We start from the raw sequence: 23,144 nt of genomic DNA, 5'->3' as shown, positions 1-23,144 counted from the left end.
TAACATACCATTTCCACCACTGATTCTCAAAATACCTTACACATAGCATTCAGTGTCTACCCCAGGCAACACAGACTTGAAAAACTAAAGTAAACCACATAGAGTTAGCATAGTGTTTAACAGTAATTTTGCTTACTACTCTGGTTATAGCCAGCAATTACATCCAGAAACACTAAACAATCCACTTAAAACAATTTACTAACTACACATTTAAAAATGCAAGTGCTAAACTGACCCTAAACTAAACTTGGAGAGGAAAGAAGTATATGATTGACTGCACTGTTGAGAATTGATTCTCATCATAAAAGGCACATTTTAGGAATCAAACGTCTGCATTATTTAGTTTAAGAAGCCTTGTCTGAACGTGTTCAGCTACTATTTTCACTTTATACGAAAGGACAGATTAAAGCAGATCTTCAATTTCGAAAAAAAATGTTTTAAAAATCAGCCGGAAATCAAAATAGATTTGTTTATAAAATACTAAACCATAGTTTACTGAAGTAATCCAGATACCGAGTTTACACTAAGCCAGGGTGACATTTCAGTATGTTTCTATATGTAAGAAGCTGTAATCTCTCAGCAAATACTTTGCGAGAACGGAGACACGAATTAGCCAACGAAGGAAGCCCATGGCTGAAACGCACGGCAATCGGTTCAGAACTTCCCGTAACAATCCCCACGCGCACTGTAATGCGGCAATACGGGTTGCTCATTTTATCCTAAAGTCTTCGCTTGCGTTCAGTAATTGGGGGATGTAAAACTGGAATAACCCTAAGGCAGCCAGGCCTTTTTTCCAAGGGAAAACAGTGGCCGGCGATAGATAGCAAACTCTGGAAACGCCATCAATTTTAGCTGCTGCATTGCCGGCGGCGGGATGCAGCTGCGCCAGAGTCAAAGAACAACTCGGCTCCGACTCTTCTGTAAGGGCACGTCTCAGACGTGCATACACGGCGAAGATCTGCAGCTGCAAGAGACTGCGTAGCGCTGAAACTTCCTATCGCTCCTGCAGTGACTTTCCGTCTCCGTTAGGCACGGCTTAAGCGGAGAATAATTTAGAGCCGGATCCATCCGGCCTACCGTATTTCACCCATATTTTGGGAGGTAGAAACACTGTCCGTATAAGCAGCAAGGCGGATAACTTGGCTCTTGTTTCTCCGGATCGCTTCCTCAGCTTTGCGACGCCGTCTTACCCTAGCGTCTGGCGAAACCCCGTTCAACAAGAGAGGGGCGTGGGAATGTTTCTTGGTGGGGTTATTGTAATCTGAACCTACTGCAAAGATCAGGGCTAAAATCAAGGCGGTAGGTAACGCTATCTTCCCCCTCGATCTTTTTTGTGAAGGCTACTACACCTACTCACCAGCTTAATCTGCAGACATTTTTCGTCCGTAGAGAGGCAGGCATATCCTGGGGAACCTTTCCACTAACTCTTAAGACGCCCCGAAGCAACCCTTTGCTCCACCTAGTCCAACATCGCTAGCTCCGCCATTCTTACTACTGGCAAATAGCCCGCTTTCCCTCTGGGGATTATGTGTATGATTTCAAGTACAGTGAAGCAAACCTCGTCTGGATTGGCTGTGTTTCACTAATATTTTAAGAGCTTTAGCTGTGGTAGGTTAAACAAGGGAAAGGATTGACGCTATTCTTCCGCCCTTTTTATCATTGCATTTGCGAATGGTGCATGCTCTAAATTTAAGCTCTAGTGGCTGATATAGGAATTGAAACAGGAGCTGGTGTTGGTGATCGTAGACAGCAAGAGTTTCTCTTAAGCAACAGATCTTTACATGATTTCTTACAAGCTTGGCGCACAGGCTGTTTCATATTAAAGGATTTTGCTTATGAGACACTACCAGCCCTCCGGAAAGATATTATTTGCACTCAGTTTTAGCATCTATATCTTTATGTCACTAAAATCCTATATTCGCCCAGGAACTTCTATCACAACTGGAATACTGCGTTACTAGCTCTTCATTGTTCATATTGGGAAAGCACAATTCGCTATTTTGAGGACAGACAAAAGTCTAGAATCAAAGCACAATATTTTTCAATACTGCTTGTAATATTGTGAATTTTCCTTTTCACAAAGTCTGGCAATTTATTTCCTCTTCATGTTTTTGTTAAGTGCATATACTGTACATTTTTTGAAAACAAATATTAAAGTACAGTAATAAATAATAAAATAATAATAAAAATAACAGGATTCCTGTTACCCTGTTGCCTTCTGAAACCATAATATGAATATTTGATACACCTTGGAAAAACCATGGTTTAGTGTGATCTGTGAATCTTACCTATAAATAGGAGTTAATGTCCACATCACATTAAGGTGTAATGAGATTACTTTGCGTTTAGTAGCCATTATTAATAAACCTGAGTTTATTAATATATATGAACCAAGCCACAATAGATTATGCAACAAACCATGATATAAAAAACCCATGGCTTAGTGTGATACGAAGCCAGCCATTCTTTATTACATTGGTATTGAAGAGTGTTGAAAGAAAACTCTTCATCAGGGCCCAGTCCAAGCTGGGAATAAGCAAAATGGAGACTGCTTTAGAAAGAAGGTTGTAGTTTATTGAAGAGGAGAGCCAGACAGAAAGATGGCTCTGGGAAAGCTAATCACATATAGTATGGAGTGGTGTGTTTTTATACCTTCTTGCGCTTTTGTTTGGAATTGTTCCTGTGGCATGAACTTTGACCTGAGCCTGAGTGTGCCTTTCTGGTATTCTGATGGTGATGGTTAATCCTATTATGTCCCAAAGGTCACACCTTGCTTCCCTGGGGTTGTGGCTGATGACTATGTCCTGTGGTTGAATTTTTTTTTGGTGTGAGGGATTGTTGATTCTAGGGATCTTTGTCTTTCTTATCCCATCAGCTCTAAGCTTCCAGGTGCCAGTCTTTCTGAAAAGATTATGAAATCTGCATTTTTACAGAGCTGGTTTCTGCCTGGGGGAAGGAGACTTGAGGCTATTAAGAAAAACTGAGCATACTTTTCTGGCTTTTTAAGATCCTTTGAGGAAATATAATATTCTGCCCTTTTAATATTTCCTTCTCAGGGGGAGGGGATTGACTTCCCACAAGAGGAAAAAGGTATTTTGGTAACTTGTAGGTGCAATCATAAAAGACAAACTATACAAATATACAAAATATATTTTCTCTCGTTTATTTTTTTTAGAACAAGGACAGTTCTAATAAAGACCAATATAGTTCTCACTTACTATAGCACTTTGATAAACATATAAATAGCTATCCAACAGCTGCTGAAATTCCAAGCCTGTTTATCCACTTTCCTATTGTTGCCAAGAGGACTACATGGATATGTGTTCATGGATGTGTATTCTTCAAGAATCCACCTTGTCTCTCGGGAGAAGGCTTTACTTCTTTTATAATCTATGATGCTACAATTTCTTTCTGCTGGTAAATGTGGCCTGTTCATCTGAGAGGATGGGTCTACTGTTGAAGGGGAAAAGTGATCATCAACAGATATAAGATTTTAGTGCCCTGTCACCTCATTTACATCATACTTAATTCCGCTGAAATTAGTATAATTTTGTTTTGTTTAAATAAACACAAATGGGACACAGCATGCATACTCAGAAATCAACTAAATAAGCACTAAATAAGCACTAAAAACAAGCTGCATTGTCACTTCTTCTGTAATATTAGGATTACATCCCAGAGAATATTCTGTCTACCATATTGTAGTCTACATGAATAAGCAGCATCTTCCATTCCCATTATACATACTTATATATAAAAATACATATATATTGATACATATAAATTAAGATGGACAGATAAATAAATGAATCTTTTTATCAATATAGCATGCAAACAGCAGATTCATATTTTGCACTTTAAAAAAACAGGAAGAAGGGGACATTAACAAGTCGTCATTTCCTTGTACACTATCTCTTGTTTTTTTATTATTTACATAACCTGGAAAATACATATTAAAAACCATTTCAACAATGCACAATAATTAAAATAAATTTACAGAAAGGCAATGTAATTACGTAACATTAAAATCACACATATTTAATATACAACAGCAAAACCATAATAGTTTGGAACATTTATATTAAAATAGAGCTTTCTCTTGAATCACAGCTTGGCTTATCACAAGGACATACAACAACCTCGAGGGGTAATTTTGTATATCATTATAAGTACACTGAATTTAAATCTCTGGAGAGCTTTAAATCTCCGTTTAATTCCCATTGACACATCCCTATTTTTATCATAAAGCTTAGCTAACTAATGTTAGAAAATAATCAACATCTGTAATCTCTTTTCGAAAAACATCATTATTCTTGAACTTCATTTAAGCATACTTACTTGAATTCCTAGAATGTTAGCTATTCTAGCCTCTCAGAGCAAACCTGAGGATATTTTATGTGATAACAAATTCATTGTAGTAAAAAAAAATCATAAACTGAAGTAAATTTCATCAGGCACATGGAAGTAAATTCATATGAATTAATGAGGCTTACCTCTAAGTTATACCTACTTCCTACTGAGCTTCCAGAGTTAATACAGTAGTTCATCTTACTTGTAAATATATCTTAGCTTTCTATATTTGCTATGCCTTTTCCTTCTTTTATTTGTCCATTATTATCTTCAAATCCTGGTGTTAAAGCAAAAGGAACAATACTTGGAGTCTTCTTGTATCATGCTCCTTTGTTTTTTCATTATATTTTGAGCATTTCTGTAGTCTCACAATTCCATCCTCCAGTCCTTCAAATTCAGAATGGTGGTGCTATGGTTAAAGCATCAGACTAGAAACAGGGAGATTGTGGGTTCTAGTCTCTGCACGTGCGCGTGCACACACACACACACTCCTTCAAAAGTACTTTGAAGCAACCCCCCAAATGTTTAGAGCCAGGCTGACTCCTTCTGAGTAATTGTCATTATTGCTGTTTTTGCAGATACGGGAAGCACAAAAGAGAAAATAACCAGTGATTATTTTTAGTTGATGTTTCTATGCATCTATATGGTCAAGTGTTAAAAGTCTGAGTAGTTGCTAAGATGAAATGCTGCTAAGTCATATTTCCTCTTAAAAGTTCTGTGAGAAAATAACAAGTCTAAAACCAGAGAGAGGGGTGAGGGGAGACTGTACAAGTATGGAAAAATTAATGACCCAGAAGATCTGCAGAGTTTCAATATTTCAAAAGAAAAAATATTGGAACTTTGTTTTGATTTCAAATAAATCATATTGGAAACCAACTCAAGTGTGTGTGGGTGAAGACAACTGCATAGGTCTAAAACTTTTCTAACTCCTGCAAACTGTCTGTATGAAAATGGATTACAAAAGAATGTTTTGTTTAAATATTTTATTTTCAAAAACAAAAACAAAAATGACCAAACTGCTGTTTGTTATACCTGACAAAAGTAACTTCGTTTTGGCTATTGATCCTTGATCTGTTTCGGATTGGACTGAATGATTTTTTTAAAGCTAAGAATTGTGGTACTTATGAGGTAAACAGTGAGAACTGGGAACATAGGAATTAAACCTTACATTAGTAAAGCGTGGAAAATATATAATATAAAATAATCCTTCCCTTAAAAGCCCAGTCCACATGATTTCTCAAAATGAGATGTGAGAAGGGATTTCAGGTCAGGATTCATGGCAAACTAGATGTCTCCAAAGGAGTGGAGAGGTGCTGCAGTGAGATCAGTAACCAGATGGTGGTTTTCTGGAGAAGATCCAGAGAAAGAGAGACTGTGAGATCACCCATCCAGACAATTGTTCCTCATGAGCAAACAGCAGAAACTAAGATTTTTGCAACCAGCTCCTGAGTGGGGTGTCTAGGACAATGATGGTGAACCTTTTAGAGACCGAGTGCCCCAAAACTGGCCCCGCCCACCCCCTGCCCCACCCCCATCCCCTGCGCCACCTGCCTGCAAGGCCACTCACCACCTCCAGGGCCCGCCACAGATCGCCCAGGCAGCCCAGCAGCGCTATGGCAGTCACGCCCTCTGCCCGTGCCCTGCAGCATCAACTGTGCACAATGGGGTGTGAGGGCAGAGTCTTGTCTATACTGCCTGGCAGCCATATCCTTGGCTGTGCTGCTCTGCATGGGCCACGCTCAGGGGCGACTCTCCTTCAGGGGGGCTGCTGGAGAGGAGGCGAGGCTGGGGCAACAGCACGTGTACCCACAGAGAGGGCTCTGAGTGCCATAGGTTCGCCACCACTGGTCTAGGAGTTAAGGGATTCCCATCAAGCTCATTGCCACAATACCATGTTATGGACACAAAATTCTACCAAGCCTAATTTCTTAATCACTTTTGGAAATTGCTTAACTGCTTTTTACTATTACGAACCTTCTGATCTTCAAGTCTGATAGTAGACTTTGGGTGAATTGAGTTTAATCCTTTGTGAAACATATATTAGAAGAGTTAGAAATTTAAAGACATTTTTTTTAAAAAAAACTCTTTTGGAATAAAGAGCAAAAGTGTGATTAGAACATTAATTCTAGAAAGTTATAAACAGAGCAAGGATGGATGGACGGATTTAAATAAGATTTTAACATTAACTATAAGAATCTTTCCCATGGGAAAATGCTGTTGTTTTCAATTCCTAAAATAACTCATAATAGGATAGGATTTTAAATGTTTGGCAGCAGAGGGAATCTGAGGAACTAAAGATTATAACTAAAGTGGAAGAACATTTAAATTTGACTCACACAGAATAGAGTAAAATACTTTAATATTGGATATATTGGAGAATATTTTTGAATCATGCACTCAGAAGCTAAGTTTAAGAGTGACTGCTTCTACAGATAGGTTATGTTTTAAAAGGTGTCATGGAACACATTTTACCAGACAAGACTGAGATTGATCTGAAAGGGGATTTAAAAATGACAAGCTATGAGAATGATATTAGCAAAAGATGCTACACTGGATTTACAAATAAAATAGCTGTTGTCTTAATAACAAGAGGGATGTCTATAGACAAATAGTGGAGAGGTGGAAGATAGATCATAACGTGGGTTTGCTTAGAGAAGATGAGAATTTGTTAAAACAAATAAAAGATCAAAGACGAACTCATATTAAGAGAATCTATGGAGTGTTAGTAGAATTGGATTCAGAGGCAGAATTAGTTAAAGAATGTATGGTTAAATGGGCACAAAATTTTGATGAACCGGTTCCATTAGATACCTGGGAGATTATTTGGGTGAGGAATGTTAAATTTACACAAGCCCAAAATTTAAGGGAAAATTTTTATAAAATGTTTTATAGATGGCACCTTGATCCACAAAAAATGTCTCGTATGTATCCTGACTTGCAGCCTAAATGTTGGAGATGTGGATGTTTGGATGCTACTTATTATCATATCTGGTGGTCATGTAAAAATATAAAAGCTTTTTGGATTAAGATATGGTGGAATATTCAAAGAATTTTTAGAAGAAGGATAAAATTTACCCCACAATTGTTTTTGTTAGGTATTGTTTCTGATTGTGATAGTAAAGAGACTATATTGATGTTAAATTTAATTACAGCGGCCAGGTTGTTAGTAAGGCAATGTTGGAAGAAGGAATCTTTGCCTACTTTGCAAGATTGGTTTCTTAAAGTTTCTTATTTGGCGGAAATGGCAAAGATTTCGGCTTTCTTGAAAGATCAACCGCAAGAGAAGTACCTCCTGGTATGGAAAAAATGGATAGATTTCATACAATATAAGATGGATATAAAAAAATATTTAGTTTTTGAATAACTTATATTTAAAATTTAAGATATTTCATAGACATTTTTTTTAATTTTTTAATTTTTCTTTTTTTATTTGATTTTTTCTTTTTCTGTTTCTTTTTTCTTTCTTCTTGTTTTTTTTATATATTGTTGTTAACTATTTTATAATTTGTTTAATTAATGTATTTAGATTTGCTTATGGTTTATATGTGTTTTAAGGTTTTTTTAAAAAAATTTTAATTAAGCCTGTATTCAGCTCTGGGAAGGTCGGGGGAGGGTAGGGGAGGGTTGGGAGGGTTTGGGGAAGGGAATTTTTTCTTTCTAAAACTTAAAAATTTTCAATAAAAAAAAATAACAAAAGGGATGTACAAATAGCAGACGAAAAGAATGACTTAGATAACTTTCTTATATTAGATCTACAAAAGAGACTTATTAAACTTCAGAAGGATTTTGTGAGAAGGGGCAAATAAAATAGAAATGAAAATATTTGAAGAGAATATTTTTGAAAGTTTCTGTTTTGCAGCTACCTTTCTTCTAGGGGAGTACACTTTGTAGGGAAGCAAGCAATTTTATTGGAGGAAATTGTTATGGGATTTTCTTATAGTACTCTTCAAGGACATTCCTCCCAGGGAGAAAAATGACATTTAGGTGAGTGTGCATGAAAACAAAATAAAAAGTATCACAAAATAATACAAAGAGCAAATTAGGACTTTGTAAACCAGCAGAACGTTGTAGTAGTACCTGCAGATCCTACAACCAGGATCAGTATTGCTGATCATATGTGCAATGCCACAATACACATGCAAAAATGGGTGTAGCTTTTCATAATAGCATACACAAGTAGAAGTGGAGATAAAGGAAATTGTTCTTTTTTAAGGCAGAAGTTCTAAATGCAAACTTTTGTGATGACTTCTATTATAATGGAATATATTATAATGGAATGAAATTGATTTGTAATGCTGCAGTCCTAAGCATGTTTATTTAACAAATTCCATCATAAGAAAAAAACTGAATTGCTTTGAAATAAAGGTAAGATACTTAGATGATATTATAAGGCTGTAATTATAAACACATTTAACTGGATTGAAACTTACCAACAGTTCTTTTTCTCAAGGGGCTCATGTGATGTGAACAGTTTCGTAATAAGTAGTAATCAGCAAATAAAAGATTTCCCGTCAGTGAAGATCCATTTTAGAAGTTTCACTTCCCAATTTCAAATTTTTATATGTAAAACTGGTGAGGACATGGGAGGGAAAAAAAATACCACCAACCTATTCTCAGAATAAACATTTTATCTGATATTTATTTTAATTTTATCTGACAAAATACAGCTCTCTTCAACATAACCACCAGATCTGCCCTACTTAACAATACTGTAACGATCATCTTCAAGCTATTGTAAGAGGCTAAGCAACTGCCCCTTACTTTCACACTCTATCGGCATCAGCACCAGGCAATGTAAGCAGCAGCAGAATCTACTGGAACTGAGTGCTAATACATTGAAATAAATAAATAATAACTCATGTCCCATGGCATCCTTAAATTTTATATTCTCTCCTTGGCTCCTTTTGCAAGGAGAGAAGGGGCAATAGAAGCAACCAAGCCAGTCTCGGGATTTATGGCAAAGCTGCTGCTCGGTTTGGTAGAAAAGGATTAGGGGAGGGAAGATCTATGCTCTTGGCTTCTAAAGTCTGGAAGTATCATGGAAGAGACTGCTCTCCCCAATAAAAAGTCACCGCATCTCGTATCTCTAAGGAAACAGCAGGAAATACGATGCAGCATTTCCTCTCGCATAGGACCCAAGTCTGTTAAGTTGTGGAATTACTTGACTCAGTTTTCCCCAAGACAGCTGAAAACCCACAATGCAGGGAAGTGCAAGACTAACTCTAATCCCAGGGCGCTACGAGGCACACACGCGCGACCATCTCCGGGGGTGGGGACCGAGCGTCCGGTCTCGGGGACTCTGACAACGCGTGCCACAGGTCCCTCCCTCGCCCAGCTCATCGTTCAGGACAGCGCGTGCGCTCTGTCAGGACGGAACGCTTCGTTCCCGCTGAGCGGAGGCCTCGCGAGATCGTTTGATGAGGGGCGTAGCGGAAGCTGTTCTGCGGCTCTCCTGCTGAGGGGTAAGAAGCGCCCGAGGGGGAGAGGGAAGCGGGGGGGAGGGGGGACACTCGGAGCGCAGTCCCGGTTTACGGTGAATTGACGGGGGCGGCGCGTCTGGTGCAATCGAGCGGATGTCTCTCGGGAGCCCTAGTTGTCGTGGGTCGCCAAAGCGAGCGGGTGGCCTCAGGCTGTCAAGGGGCTCGGGCGTTGATTTCCGACAGCATTATGCCAGTTTGCGCGCGCCGGAACTTTCCCTTTCGCAGTTTCGATCTTGCTTGCAGAGAACTGCAAGTTTTGAAGCGGGAAGGGGCTCCTTCTCGGCTCCGCCCTAGTATTGCCAACTTTCGAAACCTTCCTCTCTTGTTTGCTGGCTTTGGGGAGTTTTTTGTGTTGCTTTTCTCGGGATTATACTGTTTGGCCTCGATACAAGGCAGCTTTTATATTCATGCGAAGTTGGGCCGGTAGGAAAACTGCTTTCTTGAACATATTAGTTTGCATGCTAGTTCGTGCCGATTGTACGATATAGTGAGTTAATACATAAAAGCGGATGTTACAGGAACAAGTTTATTTCCGTCGTTGATCAGCCCAAGGTAGAATTTGAAAATATGGAGTTTATCATCTGATTCTGATTATAATCAGACGGTCAACTGCATAATTTTCCAATTTTATCTTCCAATTTTAACCTGAAAACCTAAAAGGGAAAAATGAATGCTACACTGAGTCTTCAGTAAAAATGGTTTGTGGGTAAGAGGAATATAAGTAAATTTTGAATTTTACATTAAGAGTCAGCTGAATTTGGGAGTTTCTCATATATGTATATATAGTTTTGCTGTTTTAATAAATTCTAGGCATGTGACTAGAGATACATACCACACTGCCTTGGCCCTGGCCCAGGCCGGCTGGGAGTCAATGTACAATTTTGTGGTGGCCATCTATGCTGAAACGCATTCAGTCTTAGCTCCACAAGGCCGTCTAGAAAAGCAAGGAACCAGCCCCTGCTGTGTTGGCCCTGCCCCCTGGGTATATGCTGGGGAGGTGTCACCCTTTGTGAGGAATGAAGAAATTGACCATGCCTTGGTGCTTGCCCTGGTCCCACCCCCTTCTACCAGAGACCCTCAGATCTGTCCCACTCCTGCTCAGGTCCCCACAGGCACCCTTGACACAAACGATATAGAGCTGGCCATGCCCACCCAGTAGGCCAGGCACACTCCATCCACACCTATTAGTAGGCCACACCCACCCGGCCCTTCTGAGGGCAACCATAGGAAATTGAGTTTGACACCCCTGGTTTATTGGAATAAAAGTTGTACTGTATTGATAGCTGTTTAGGCAGCTGAACTATTCTAAATACTGTTCTGGATTTCAAATTGATTTCCATCTAATATTGTAATTATCATTTTTGTCTGCTCTGGAAGTAATTGATTATTTCTGTGAACAGAAATACAGCTGATACCACTTCACAATGGCAGTAGTCTTTGTCTATACAATATTTAAGTTTATGTGCCAGTATGAGAATGCATATTTGCATATGCAATAGATTAAGTAAGGCTTGAAATTACATCTGTCATTTATGTTTGCATTGTGTCTTTGGTGTGAAGTGATTATCACCAAACTCTGTGCCAAAAGAGCATTCAGTTCAGAAACATAGTCCCTCTCAAGTGTTTTTTCTCATCAGTTCTAATTAAAAGGAGGAAGTGGCTAACCTCCCCTTCCAGTGTCACCATTAAATATTTCTGAATACTTTCTGCAAGTGTTACAGAAGTGTGCTCTGAGGTTCTCACATCAAGTTAAATAGGAGATGCCACAAAATGGAGCTCACTCATCACCCACTCAGAGCATTACAGGTTTTTGTATGTGTTCTTACCAATATGTTTGCTGTCCAGTTGGTATGGAGGTACAATACTTCAAGACAAATTTAACATATAGAAATATTTTAGGAACAGATTTAACACGCGTAGCTACAGTGGTCATGGCAGACTGGGTGGGTGTGGCTACCTCGATGTTGCTGCTGGGGAGGGATTCCTGTGGGAGCCTGGCAGGGATGGGGGAGATTCAGGGGGTCTCTGGCAGGTGGGACAGTGGGCAGGAGCCTCGTCCTGCAGGGTGAAGCAAGATGAGGGGGCAGGGCGGAGGTAAGGCGGACTGGTTGCAGACAAAGGGGGACTCTGTGCTTCATGGGTAACCTCAAAGCATGACAGAAGAGACCAAAACCTGTTGCAACCACCCAGCAGATGGGAGGGGAATAAAAACCAAACAGCCCTCTTGCGCGCTCAGGACATCTCAGGACAGGGGGAAGAGTGCGGGCAGGCAGGCATCTTGCTCAGCTGATGGCTTGGGGTGGAAGCTACACCCCCTCCCAAACGCTGGAAACTCCAAAAAGGAGTACTTCCTTCTAGCTGCAGCTTAAGTATGTAAAGACCACAAAAGAAAAAACTTGACTTTCTCTAAAGAGGGGCTGGGGGAGCACTGCAGGTGGAACGGCGATGTCGCAAGGCTTCTGGCTATGTAGGAGGGCATTGGGGGCATGTTCTCTTTAAAAGAGCAAAATGAGGCAAAAAGTAAAAATCTCCCACTCATTCCACCTCCCAAAAACACAATAACAGAGCTTTCAATGATAAACTTTATTGAAAGGTAAAAGTTTGCATTTGGCATGCTTTTCAAGAATTAATGTGATTTTTGCTGTTGTATGCTTGCTAATAATTTATCTAACCTTGGCTCATATTTTGTAAGTTTGAGAGCAACACATGCAGCATTCAGGTCATCTGTTAGTCTGTTTCTGGTGTCAGATTTGATATAATTCAAAGCTGAAAACAGCTGCTCACAAGTATAAGATGATCCAAACAAAGTAAGGAAAGCAATCCCAAGTGCTTTCATTGACTTAAAATTATTTGGCAGAGAATTCCACACTTTAAGAATTTCATTTTCAGAACTAATTGTGCTGTCCTTTGTCATCCCTTCTATCTTCTCAAGTGTTTCACGCAGGTCATAGAATTTATTTTTCCAGATAGAGTTTTCTTGAAATTCCAATAGCTCCATTTCCAGATTTCCTAAATCTAACCAGTGTAAGCAGGAAAGATCAAGTTCTTCAAATTTGGCTTTATCTGGAGAAGTAAGAAAACACAGGGTTGTCTCCATTTTACGGAACTGTAAAAATCTGTTAGTAAAATTCATCTTTGCAGCTGCTACAATGCTAGAAAATTCCTTGTAGATTCCCTGATGGTTAGTAGGATTGTCTGCAAATGTAGAATTTTCTAAATGCATTTTTAGATTTAGAAAATATTTCAGCTGCTCACTTTCAAGGTCTCTTTCAAAAACCTGCAGTTTTCTCTCAAATGTTTTGATATCACAAAACATCCTTTCTGCTGTTTTCCCTACACCTTGTAATTGTTTGTTCAGTACATTGAAGTGTAGTGTAAAATCTGTAAAAAACATGAGGTTGGTAAGCCAGGCCATATCAGTGAGCTGTGGATATTCTTCCCCCTTTTTGTTCATAAACAGCCTAATTTCATCCAAGCAGGCTACAAATCTCTCCAGGACTCGTCCTCTGCTCAGCCACCGAACATTGTTATACATAAATAAACAATTAGACTGTGCCTGGACCTCCTCAAGAAGTGGTTGAAATTGTCGACAATTCAGAGCACGAGCCATGATGTAATTCACTATTTTTGTGACATCTTTGAGGATATTTTTGCTTTCCCTGGCACAAAGAGCTTCTTGATGTATAATACAATGGAACTGAATGATTTGATGTTTTGTTTCTTTAACAAACAACTGTATGAAACCAGATGTTGCCCCCACAATAGAAGGTGCTCCATCACTAGTAATTGAAACCACCTTTTCTGGTCTTATGTCTTGTGACAAAAAGGCCTCCTTCACAGCATTGTAGATATCTACTATTGTGTTCTTTCAGGCAAAGACACCAGTTTCACCAGCTCTTCTCTCATGATGTCACCAACAGCATAATGCAAAATTACTGCTAGCCTTGCATGATTATTTATATCTGTGCTTTCGTCCAAGCACATGGAGTAACAGGCTGCCTTTTGTAAGTCAGTGGTGAGCTGCTGACTAACATCACTTGCCATGCGCTGGACTCGATCTTTGACAGTATTTCTGCTAAGCGGCATCTCAGAGATGCGTTGAATAATTTTATCCTTGTTTGGGAAATCATGAAAAAGAGAATCACCCTCAGACAACATGGCCGTTTTGATAATATCGCCATCAGAGAGGTGCTTACCGTGTTTTGCTATACACAGTGAAATTTTAAAACTGGCAGCTGTCAGATGATTTATTCTGGAAAGATAGTTGGAAAAACTAAGATGCGGGGAATGATAGTGCCTCAATTTCCCTTCAAGAAACTCTTTTCTTTCAGTATTATCAAGTTGGGCAACGCTTTTGTGGTTGGTGTCAAAGTGCTGTCTGACACCTGATGTGCAACACACAACATTTTCATTGCATAGAACACATGCTTTCCCATTGCATTCAGTCACTCCAAATGACTCTGTCCAGGCTTCTTGAAATGATCTTCCACTATCTGTTTTTGCTTTCTTTGCTGTACTCATTTTTGGTGCACAAGACTTGGAGTCTACAAAAAAACAAAATTTAAAAAAAATGAAGCAACCAATACAAATCTATCCCTAAATAACTAACACTATTAGTTAACACTAAAGTGGATATTCCCTGAATCAACAATCTAGGAGGGGGGAATTAAACAAAGCAGTGTCTTGGATTTTACAGATTGTTGGAAAAGTAGTCATTTTACCAGATACTGAAAATAACAGAGAAATCTGAAGCAGAACGCCTCTATTAGCAGATGCAACTGATATAAAATCCGGATGAAGAATGGTCAGTAAAGCATTCTTGGTCCTCTATTTTATCTTTCCTAATAAGCTGTAACCAACTTCCTCTCTTCACTTTGCAAAACCTGTGGGTCCCACGCCATTCCACATATCTGCAAGAAAGCAGCTGCAATCCGAGTACTCTAATTCAGGGCTTTTCCAGTCGCCTAGCAAGGTGTCAAAAACCTGATGAACCCCCCCCCAAAAGGAAAAAAGTGATAAAGTACAGTAGTCCTCGCCTTACAACAGTTCACTTAGTGACTGAAGTGACAACGGCATTTAAAAAGTGGCTTAAGACCATTTTTCACACTATGGTGCACACCCACCCCTCGCTGCTGCCACACCGCTGGGCAGCTGGTGTGCGAACTCCGTTGGCTCGTTGGGGCCTGTTGAGGCCAGCAAGCCACTGAGGCAGCTCCAGGCACCCAGCCGCCCCCTCCGCTGCATGGCTGGCTGGCCTGACAATGGAGGGATCATTGCTGCCACAGCCATTGCCACCCCACGAGGCTGGGCAGCCAACCTCTCCCTGGCCAATGGACAATTTTGCAAGGAAGGTAGAAGGGGCCAGAACCCGATCCCCCCTCCCAACCCTGCTCAGGCGCTGCCCTCTCCGGCTGTCTGTCGGCCTCACCTGGCTTAACCAGAGCCTGCCCGGGCTGCAGCTGCCACCATTGTCGCCACTGCCATTGCTGCTCCACAAAGCTGGGCGAACTCTGCTGCCTTTTTGGGACCTGGCCCAAATACCTGGTGGCCCCTCACCCCCCTCCTCCCCTGCGTGGCCAGCTGGTTGAGGGGCTCAAAGCAGCAGCCACTGAAACTCACCACTGGTCCCTCGTGCTCCCTCACTGTCTGCACCAAATGCTGCTCCCATCAAAACTTGCTTCTTTTGTAGCCTCTCCCTGCCCAGCTCTCGCAGCTTTCCCAGGCCAAAAAAAAAAAAAAGACAATAATCTGGGCTGTAGACAAAAAGAGAATTATAAATTTCAGGAAAAAAAACTTTTTTGAACTATTTGGATTACAAATATCTATTTAATTGGGACTCTAAAGTTATTTACAGAGAAAAGAATGGAAGAGAAAAACTCAAATAACTTTGAAAATATAAATCAATCTATTTCCAAGTTAACTCTACAACAAAAAAATTCCCAGAAAACAACAAAAGAGAAAGAGCAGATAAAACAGATAAATGGATATAGAATTGAGAATAAAGATTTAAAGATGGAACTTAACATAACAAAGAAACATGATTTAATCCTAGTGGAAAAAAGTTTACAAGAATTGGAAAAAACAACTTATCTCGTAAGACTACAAAATAAATCTGAGGACAAGAAAACAGATTGGATAAAATGAACTGTAGAGATGTCAAGAACACTGGAGAGAAAGGAAATGATAAGAGAAGTGGAGAGAAAGAAAAAGATCTTTAACAACCATGGAAAGGCAGAAGCCCTGTACAAAGTCACTTCACCTGATTTACTTTTTATATCTACAGTAACATTTACAAATATGCGGAAAAACCCTTTGACTCAGCAAAATACATTGATTATGAAAGATATTGGGCAAAGGAAAAAGACTAGTGGAAACCAAGAAAATAGATGATGGGACTTACCAGAGAGAATATTTAAAAAAGAAACATTTGTTTGAATATGGTTAAAGAAATAGAAAAGATTTGGAATATATATGTCATTCTAAGAAGGATGAATTCCCTAAATAATATAATATGCTTTTTCCCCTTTTTTATTCTCTTTCTTGATATGAGTAATATAAAAAAGTTGAAATGACTTAGATAAAGGAAATGTGTTAGATATTTAAATGTGATTGAATTTAAGAAAATTATAATGGATTAAAAGTGTTTTGAATAAGAGTTAAAGGATTAGATGATTACATGTATTAATTGGAATATTTAAAAATTAAACATATTTTTAATTATGGTTAAAAAGAATAAGAAATCTTGGAAACAAATATATATTAGCTCAGGAGGGTTATATATTTTAAGTATGTTATTTTTTATGTTTCTTTACTCTTGCTCTCCTCTTTTTTTTCCAGTGTTTTATCTATTCCTTAGGAAATGTAAAAGTGTGAGATGGTTCACATGGAAAAAATAAAGTTAATTTTTTTAATGTAATTAATTTTTGAGAAAATCTTAACCAGTAAGAAGAATACCTAGAATTTGGTGGGAGAAACAAATTAAAATAAGGACTGTAACAGTCCTATGATAAGGCAACCAGAATGATTGGATAGAAAAGAAATATTATATTGATGTGATTATTATTTTTAGGAATATTGGGAAAAATTATATATTTAAATGTCATCGATCAAAACAATAAAAATTGTATTAACTCAATGTTTGCAAAAGAGGATATTTTGGGAAAAGAGAAAATCAACTAAAACCATTATGTGGATTGGATTATAGAAATCAATTGTTAGTGATTGTAAACCCAGACAACACACTCTTCACCAATTATTAAGTGATTTGTTTTTTAAAAAAATCAATAAAATATATTGCAGAAGAAAAACTTGCTCCTTTTGTAGCCTCTCCACACCCAGCTCTCGCAGCCTTCCCAGACTCTGTTTGTGTTAATTGTTTCAGTCCCTGCAGGGAGTAGCAAAAAAGTCAGTTCTTTCTCCCATCTTCTCTCCATTTTCTTCCTCTGATCCATGCCTTCCTTGCTAATTTCTTTCTAACTGCTCCACCCACCCCTTCAAGCTTCTAGTAGAAGCCCCATCCCATCTCTCCATGTTTTCCCCCAAATCTCTCAGCTTTCATCTCCATTCACCACTCTCTGCCTTGGTTACTCCACAAATTCCTATTCCCATTACCTTCCTGCCTTCTTTCCTATCTTTCTTTTATCACTTGCATCTCCCCCACGTTCTTTACTTTACTTTCCTCCCCAACATTTCCAATAGCTTTTCTTGCTTCTTGCAAATCTGTTTCCAATGTGGCTAAGTCTAATGAGTAAGCTGCATCTACTGGCCCAATTCAGGATCGCTCAGGATGCTGCAGTCCACCCAGCACTCCATGGGCGCTGCATAATGTTCACAGTTTGCCCCTCATCCCTATTATTAGGGGGCTCTATTCCAGCTATGAACTGGTACCATAAGTAGCAATGGCAGAATTCTAAAGGGTCCTCTTTCCCCTGCCGATTCCCAATGGCTTTAACTCATAATTGGGTGCCAGACATTAAGTCCTGCACCATGTTTTGGAACCCTTGTGAGACACTGAAGTGGTCAGCAGGATTGGGGGAATTAGGATTTCTCCGATAGGTGTACCATTTGGTGCAGTCTTCAGGTTAGGTTAATATGACCTGCTCAATTTCTTGGTCTGATAAATGGTACTGGAAGCTCAGTGAATGTAGCCTCCAGGCCCACTTGATGGGATCAGGGCTTAAGGCCTCCAGATCTGTAACAATCTGTTTCAATCTGATAAAGGAGTATGAGTAACTATTTCTTCCCACTCTTCCCATTGCTGCTTTGGGGCATTGCTGCTCCTTGTTTGTGCTCTGGTTTCCACTACTGCTATTGAAGCCTGAGGAATTTTATTGCTTAATTCCTCAAAGGGCTCCTTCCCATCAGAGAAAGAGTCTGGGATTTCATTGGGACGTTAGCCTGTTAAGCAGGCAATTTGGTAAGATTGCTGCCTTATTTGTCTGTGCAGCTCCCCAACCTTACTACATTCTCCACAAGCTGGAGTCTGCACAAGGTCCTTTAAAGCTTCAATTTTTAATACTTGCACAGCATGCTTTTGTTGCCATTCTTCTTCCCTTCCTAAACCACCCTTCAACTGAGCTAAGGTTTCTCTTAGTTCCACCATTTAGCTCTTCTGCAGCTTACAAAACACGGTTATTTTTGAGTTGCACACAAAAGTGTGCTCTCAGGTTCAATTTATGGTCACTCACCCACAGATTCACAGGCCTGGAAAATTGCCACACTCAATCCCAAATCAACCGAAATACAGAGACCCAGTGAATTTAAAATAGCAAACTTTTACTGATAAATTTTTGGTCTTACACACACACGCACACACACACACACACACACACACACACTTAGCCAGTGTCCACAGTAGGCTGCCAGGCAATAGCCAGAGGGACAGAAGCCACCAAGTTTGGCATCCCAAAAGACTGGGCAGGCTTCAGGACCTCTTTTTATCCCCCAGAGGAGGGGCTTCCCGTGCAGGCCCAACTCCTTTGTTGGTGAGACTTGAGGAGGGGCTAACCATGTGCTCAGACCCAACTTTTGTCCTTTTGTTCCCTTAATGACTTGGTTCCTTTCCCTGAGGGAGGTTTTCCTGGCTTTTGTCCACTCTGCTTACGTGCCTGTGCCATTTTTAGGTATGGTGGTTTTGGCCTAGTCTCACATAAGTACCTTAAAACCTAGTTCTTAAAGTTCTTGTTATGTATTGTACAAAACCATCATGACTATTTCTACAGGGTAAGGGTACCTTAAGGTGTGTATATGTGTCAAAGGTATACCAACGCCAACCTCTTTGCATATTTTGACAATTGTTAGCAAAGTATAGGATAATAATATCTTAGTTCTTTCCACATTTTAGGTAAAGGAGGTTACAAGTTTCTAAGGAAGGGAAAAATTGTCATAAAGCTCTCCTCTCTAATAATAATGCTTTTTACTTTATTCAGAACTTTTTCTGTGCTAGGATTATTTGGATTTTTTAATTGATTATTTTTTAAAAACCTACCCATATTATAAAAAAACTAGTCTCTATAGCACTCTGCTTAACATAACCATCCACGTTACATGTAAATGTAGAATATTCATGTCCTGAAAGAGAGGAAGGGAAAAAAATGGCTATTTATAAGCCTTGACTAGTGGAACAAGGAGGAAGTGAACTATTGTTTCTACTTCTAAAGATTTTGTATACTGAGATTAATCTGGTTCCATGGAAAAAGATGATTAACTTTACTGTCTTCTTCCTAAGCTAAGGCCTGTTCTCCCTGCAGTATTTTGTAAAATATGGTGGATGGTACAGGAAGTTTAAGAATGCAAAGTATTTGCTTAATCCAGGTCTGTCTTTTTCAGTTGAATAAGAGGGTGATAATATTTTGCTACATAAGGTAGTTTCTTATTTTGGTCATCAGTTAAAATTAGTTAAAATATGAGCCTCTTGAGTGTAAAGTGAGTGTATTTCAATAGCCTTCAACCAGTTTGCTGGTTAACCAGCTTTCAATAGGTAAGAACGGTATCTGCCAAAAGTGGAATAGATCTTCTGACACTCCCCTAGTTTGTGAGAGACATAAAGAGAAGGCTGTTCACCCACCTTCTCATCACTTAGGTCTTGTACACACATTAGTACAAAAATTAAGTAGATTGCCAGTAAGGAAACAAATTGTCCTCTCTTGCTGTAGCCCATTGTAATGCTCTTCTAAGCATGCAAAAAGAAAAGCCCAATTTATTTGGCCAGCATAGAAACTACTAGAATAGCAGCAAAAAACATAGAGCTTCATTCTCCAATAGTACATAGTGTTTTTATACTAGGTAATTCTTTTAGCCAGTGTTTCAGTGTTTCTAGAAACATTTACTGTTTATTTGTTTGTTTGATCTATATAGTACTGTTTATTCAGGAGCTATATATTGTATAGCTCTCTTTTCTCCCACGGTATCAACCCTGTGAGGTAGATTGGGCTAAGAGAAACACTGCCCAAAGTTATCCAGTGAACTTCTATGGTTAAGGGAAGATTTTAAGATGTGATGAAAAATCTCTTTGAGTGAAGAAGGGTAATCTGTGAAGATTGTCAAAGCTTGAAACGGTGATATATTTAGAAGATATATTTTTAGGTTTACTGTGTATGAATCAACTCATAATCCTCTAATGCTCAGTGCTAAATAATAAATGCACTGAAAATTACATCATCAAAGGAAAGCATTATGGTTAAATGACTGTTGTTTAATCATGATATACACATATATACAAGAGAAAATGGTTTAATTGAAAGAAAATAGTTGGGGATGAAGAAATAATCTCCTATACGATATTTATAAATAATGTATAAATATTTATAACTCCCTTCCAATTTGTAGCCATGAGCATCATTTTGTAGATAAATGTATTTCTATTTATTTATATCACACCTTTATTTTTATTTTTTTTACAAATAATTCTAGGCAGCGAACATATCCAACACATCTTCCTCCTATTTTCCCCACAACAACCACTTGTGAGGTGAGTTGGGCTGAAAGAGAATGACTGGCCCAAAGTCACCCAGCTGGCTTTCATGGCTAAGGTGGGACTTGAACACACAGTCTCTTGCTTTCTAGCCGGGTCCTTAACCACTAACTAAACTGGCTCCCATAGTATGCATGTAGTCTATAGTGCATAAACTACCAAACTGGTATCTAAACCTTGCTGACAAAGTGCTCCTACATCATTCGTCATAGTCCAGGTCATCTGGATGACTGAGAATTTCCGCAGACGTTACCAAACTGATAATTTACTAGTCTTATGCATGATTAAAGAAGCTTCAGTTAGCAATATCTAAAGCCTTTCTAGATCAGACAGGAGAAAGAGAGCTTTCTACTCCTATAATCGCCAGTCAGAATCCCACAGTAACTAACTAGCTAGTCATGCTAGTAACTTCTAATTTGTGAATAAAATTTATATTTCTAGGAATTTTAAGCTTGTCAGTGGAAATTATAGTCAGAACTAATAGATTTTATAGCAATTTCCTGAATAAATTTGTCAACTTTTTTAAAACAAAGTCTTCTGAGCTGTTATCATTACATGCTGTGATATGAGACTATTTAAACCAGGGGTGTCAAATTCGCAACATCACGTGGCATGACGTAACGTATCTCGACTTTTTTGCCATTGCTGGCAATGAGGTAGGCGTGATTTTGCTATGATGGATCCGGCCCACAGGCCAGCAGTTTGACACCCCTGCTTTAAACTGTTAAAAAATACTTGGTTTTGTCTGCCCTTAATTTCCCATCATTGGATAAGTCTGAATTCTGATATTATGAAATAGGAAGAAAAAATTATTTCTGTTTTCTCCATCTTTGTTGTCCTGTATTTTTTTTCTCTTTTTCCCAAACTTTTTAAATCCATTCTTAATTATGTACCATGGGATGTATCCTTTTTATGCTTGTACATGCACATCTGGCTACTTTCCATATATATCACTAATAACTGAGATAATAAGTTCAAAATCACTTCCTTCTGCATTATTTATTTCATCTGTTAACTCACACTGGATTTACCAAATTGCAGTTTGGAAGCTGAGTAATATGCAAGCAGAGGAAATTGTACGCATTTCCTTTACAGATCATTTTGTAATATGCATTGCTGCAATGACTTAGGCAAAAGATTTGCTCTTCAGAATTTCATATTCACTGTCTATACTCTATATCCAAACAAATTCAGCGACAGGGTGAAAAGTGTCACCCTAAATCATGTCAGCAATTTCCTGATAAATCTAGCTTCCCTTACTATTGTTTTGTGTTTAATATGTTATGCCTCATTTATGCTTGTAAAGTGAAGCGATATTTTGTAAAATATCTGCCCAAATTAAGACTAGAAGTTTTGTAAATTGTTTTGTTCAATAAACATTCTTGCTTTCATTCTTATCCCATTGTTCTCTCAAGCTTGTTGTTATATGTCTGCTTGCTGTTGTTTTTAGTGTAATGCTAAAATCTCTCAACAGTTTGATTCTTGCAGACCCATTCAAGACAAAATAGTCAAGCTGTTCTTTAATGAAAGCATTTTGGCTCAGGTAGACAATGAACTGTCTTGGTATTGGATTACTATTTGCAGAACAATAATCAAGTTTAGATTTGTAGACCTGGTTTTCAAGCATTATACTATTGTAATTAATGTATTAATGCCAGCAGGCACCAGCCACAAATCCATCAAGCAACTACTAATGCATTTCGTCTAGTAGAAAGCAAGAAAAAGAATTCTCACCAGAGTTTTCTCAAAGTTTTTAGAATATCAGAAAAAGAGGAGGGTTCTGCCTTGCTAGAGAGGAAAAAACCATAACTGTCTCCCAAGTTGTCTGTTATACAAGTTGGAAGAAAGAAAAAGATCTGTATCTAAGTTGACAAAAGAATTTTGATTGGATTCTCACATTGCATTAAACCATAACATATTTTGGCTTAACCTGATGAGTGAATCCATTCACTAGAAGCAGGATGATAGAATGGATATTTTTTAAAACACAATAAAGTATATTGGGGGTGGACCTAAGAATGATGTCTGTGACTTGAGTTTCTTTCCACCTTTATTTACAACTTGAGCTGTGACTTGTTCTAAGTTAGTTTCTCAGACTCCACTCTACTCTGCTGTTTTTAATCAGGTAAGAAATAGCAGGAAAGTAGCAGGAAAACTCTTAGGAGCTTTACACATTGCATGAAACTATAATGGTTTATTGAAACTGGAATTTCAGCTACTGTGATATAATAATAATAATAGTAACAACAACAATAATAATAATAAGTTGGAAGGGACCTTGGAGGTCATCAAGTCCAACCCCCTGCTCAGGCAGGTAACCCTGTTTATGAACTATAGCTTGT

At 38.7% G+C, this 23,144-nt stretch overlaps 2 protein-coding genes and 1 long non-coding RNA gene across 6 annotated transcripts in view; 1 reads left to right on the top strand and 2 right to left on the bottom strand.

Annotated features, from left to right (window-relative positions):
- TMEM94 (transmembrane protein 94) overlaps positions 1-1,574 on the bottom strand; it is an 86,660-nt gene extending 85,086 nt beyond the window's left edge. Inside the window, exon 1 of the mRNA XM_039342931.1 lies at positions 1,358-1,574. The gene's annotated coding sequence lies outside the window, so the exon portion shown is untranslated. The remainder of the gene's footprint in view (positions 1-1,357) is intronic.
- A 1,566-nt stretch (positions 1,575-3,140) lies between these two features.
- LOC120307789 lies at positions 3,141-9,323 on the bottom strand. 2 transcript variants are annotated; one of them, XR_005556646.1, is made up of 2 exons: positions 8,781-9,323; positions 3,141-4,759 (listed from the first exon to the last, which is right to left on the bottom strand). It is a non-coding gene; the product is annotated as an uncharacterized LOC120307789 (long non-coding RNA). The 2 variants fall into 2 exon arrangements; XR_005556645.1 differs by having other exon boundaries at positions 3,141-4,916; positions 8,781-8,895.
- Positions 9,324-9,678: 355 nt separating this feature from the next.
- GRB2 (growth factor receptor bound protein 2) overlaps positions 9,679-23,144 on the top strand; it is an 83,504-nt gene continuing 70,038 nt past the window's right edge. Inside the window, exon 1 of one of the 3 annotated variants that reach the window (XM_039342927.1) lies at positions 9,679-9,812. The gene's annotated coding sequence lies outside the window, so the exon portion shown is untranslated. Of the gene's footprint in view, positions 9,813-20,780; positions 20,800-23,144 lie in introns of those variants that run through there. The other 2 variants (XM_039342924.1, XM_039342926.1) reach the window with 2 other exon arrangements.

Source organism: Crotalus tigris, unplaced genomic scaffold (assembly GCF_016545835.1).
Source record: "Crotalus tigris isolate CLP2741 ecotype Arizona unplaced genomic scaffold, ASM1654583v1 scf7180000017814.3102382, whole genome shotgun sequence".
NCBI lineage: Eukaryota > Metazoa > Chordata > Lepidosauria > Squamata > Viperidae > Crotalus > Crotalus tigris.
This window is presented reverse-complemented; position numbering and strand designations above follow the sequence as displayed.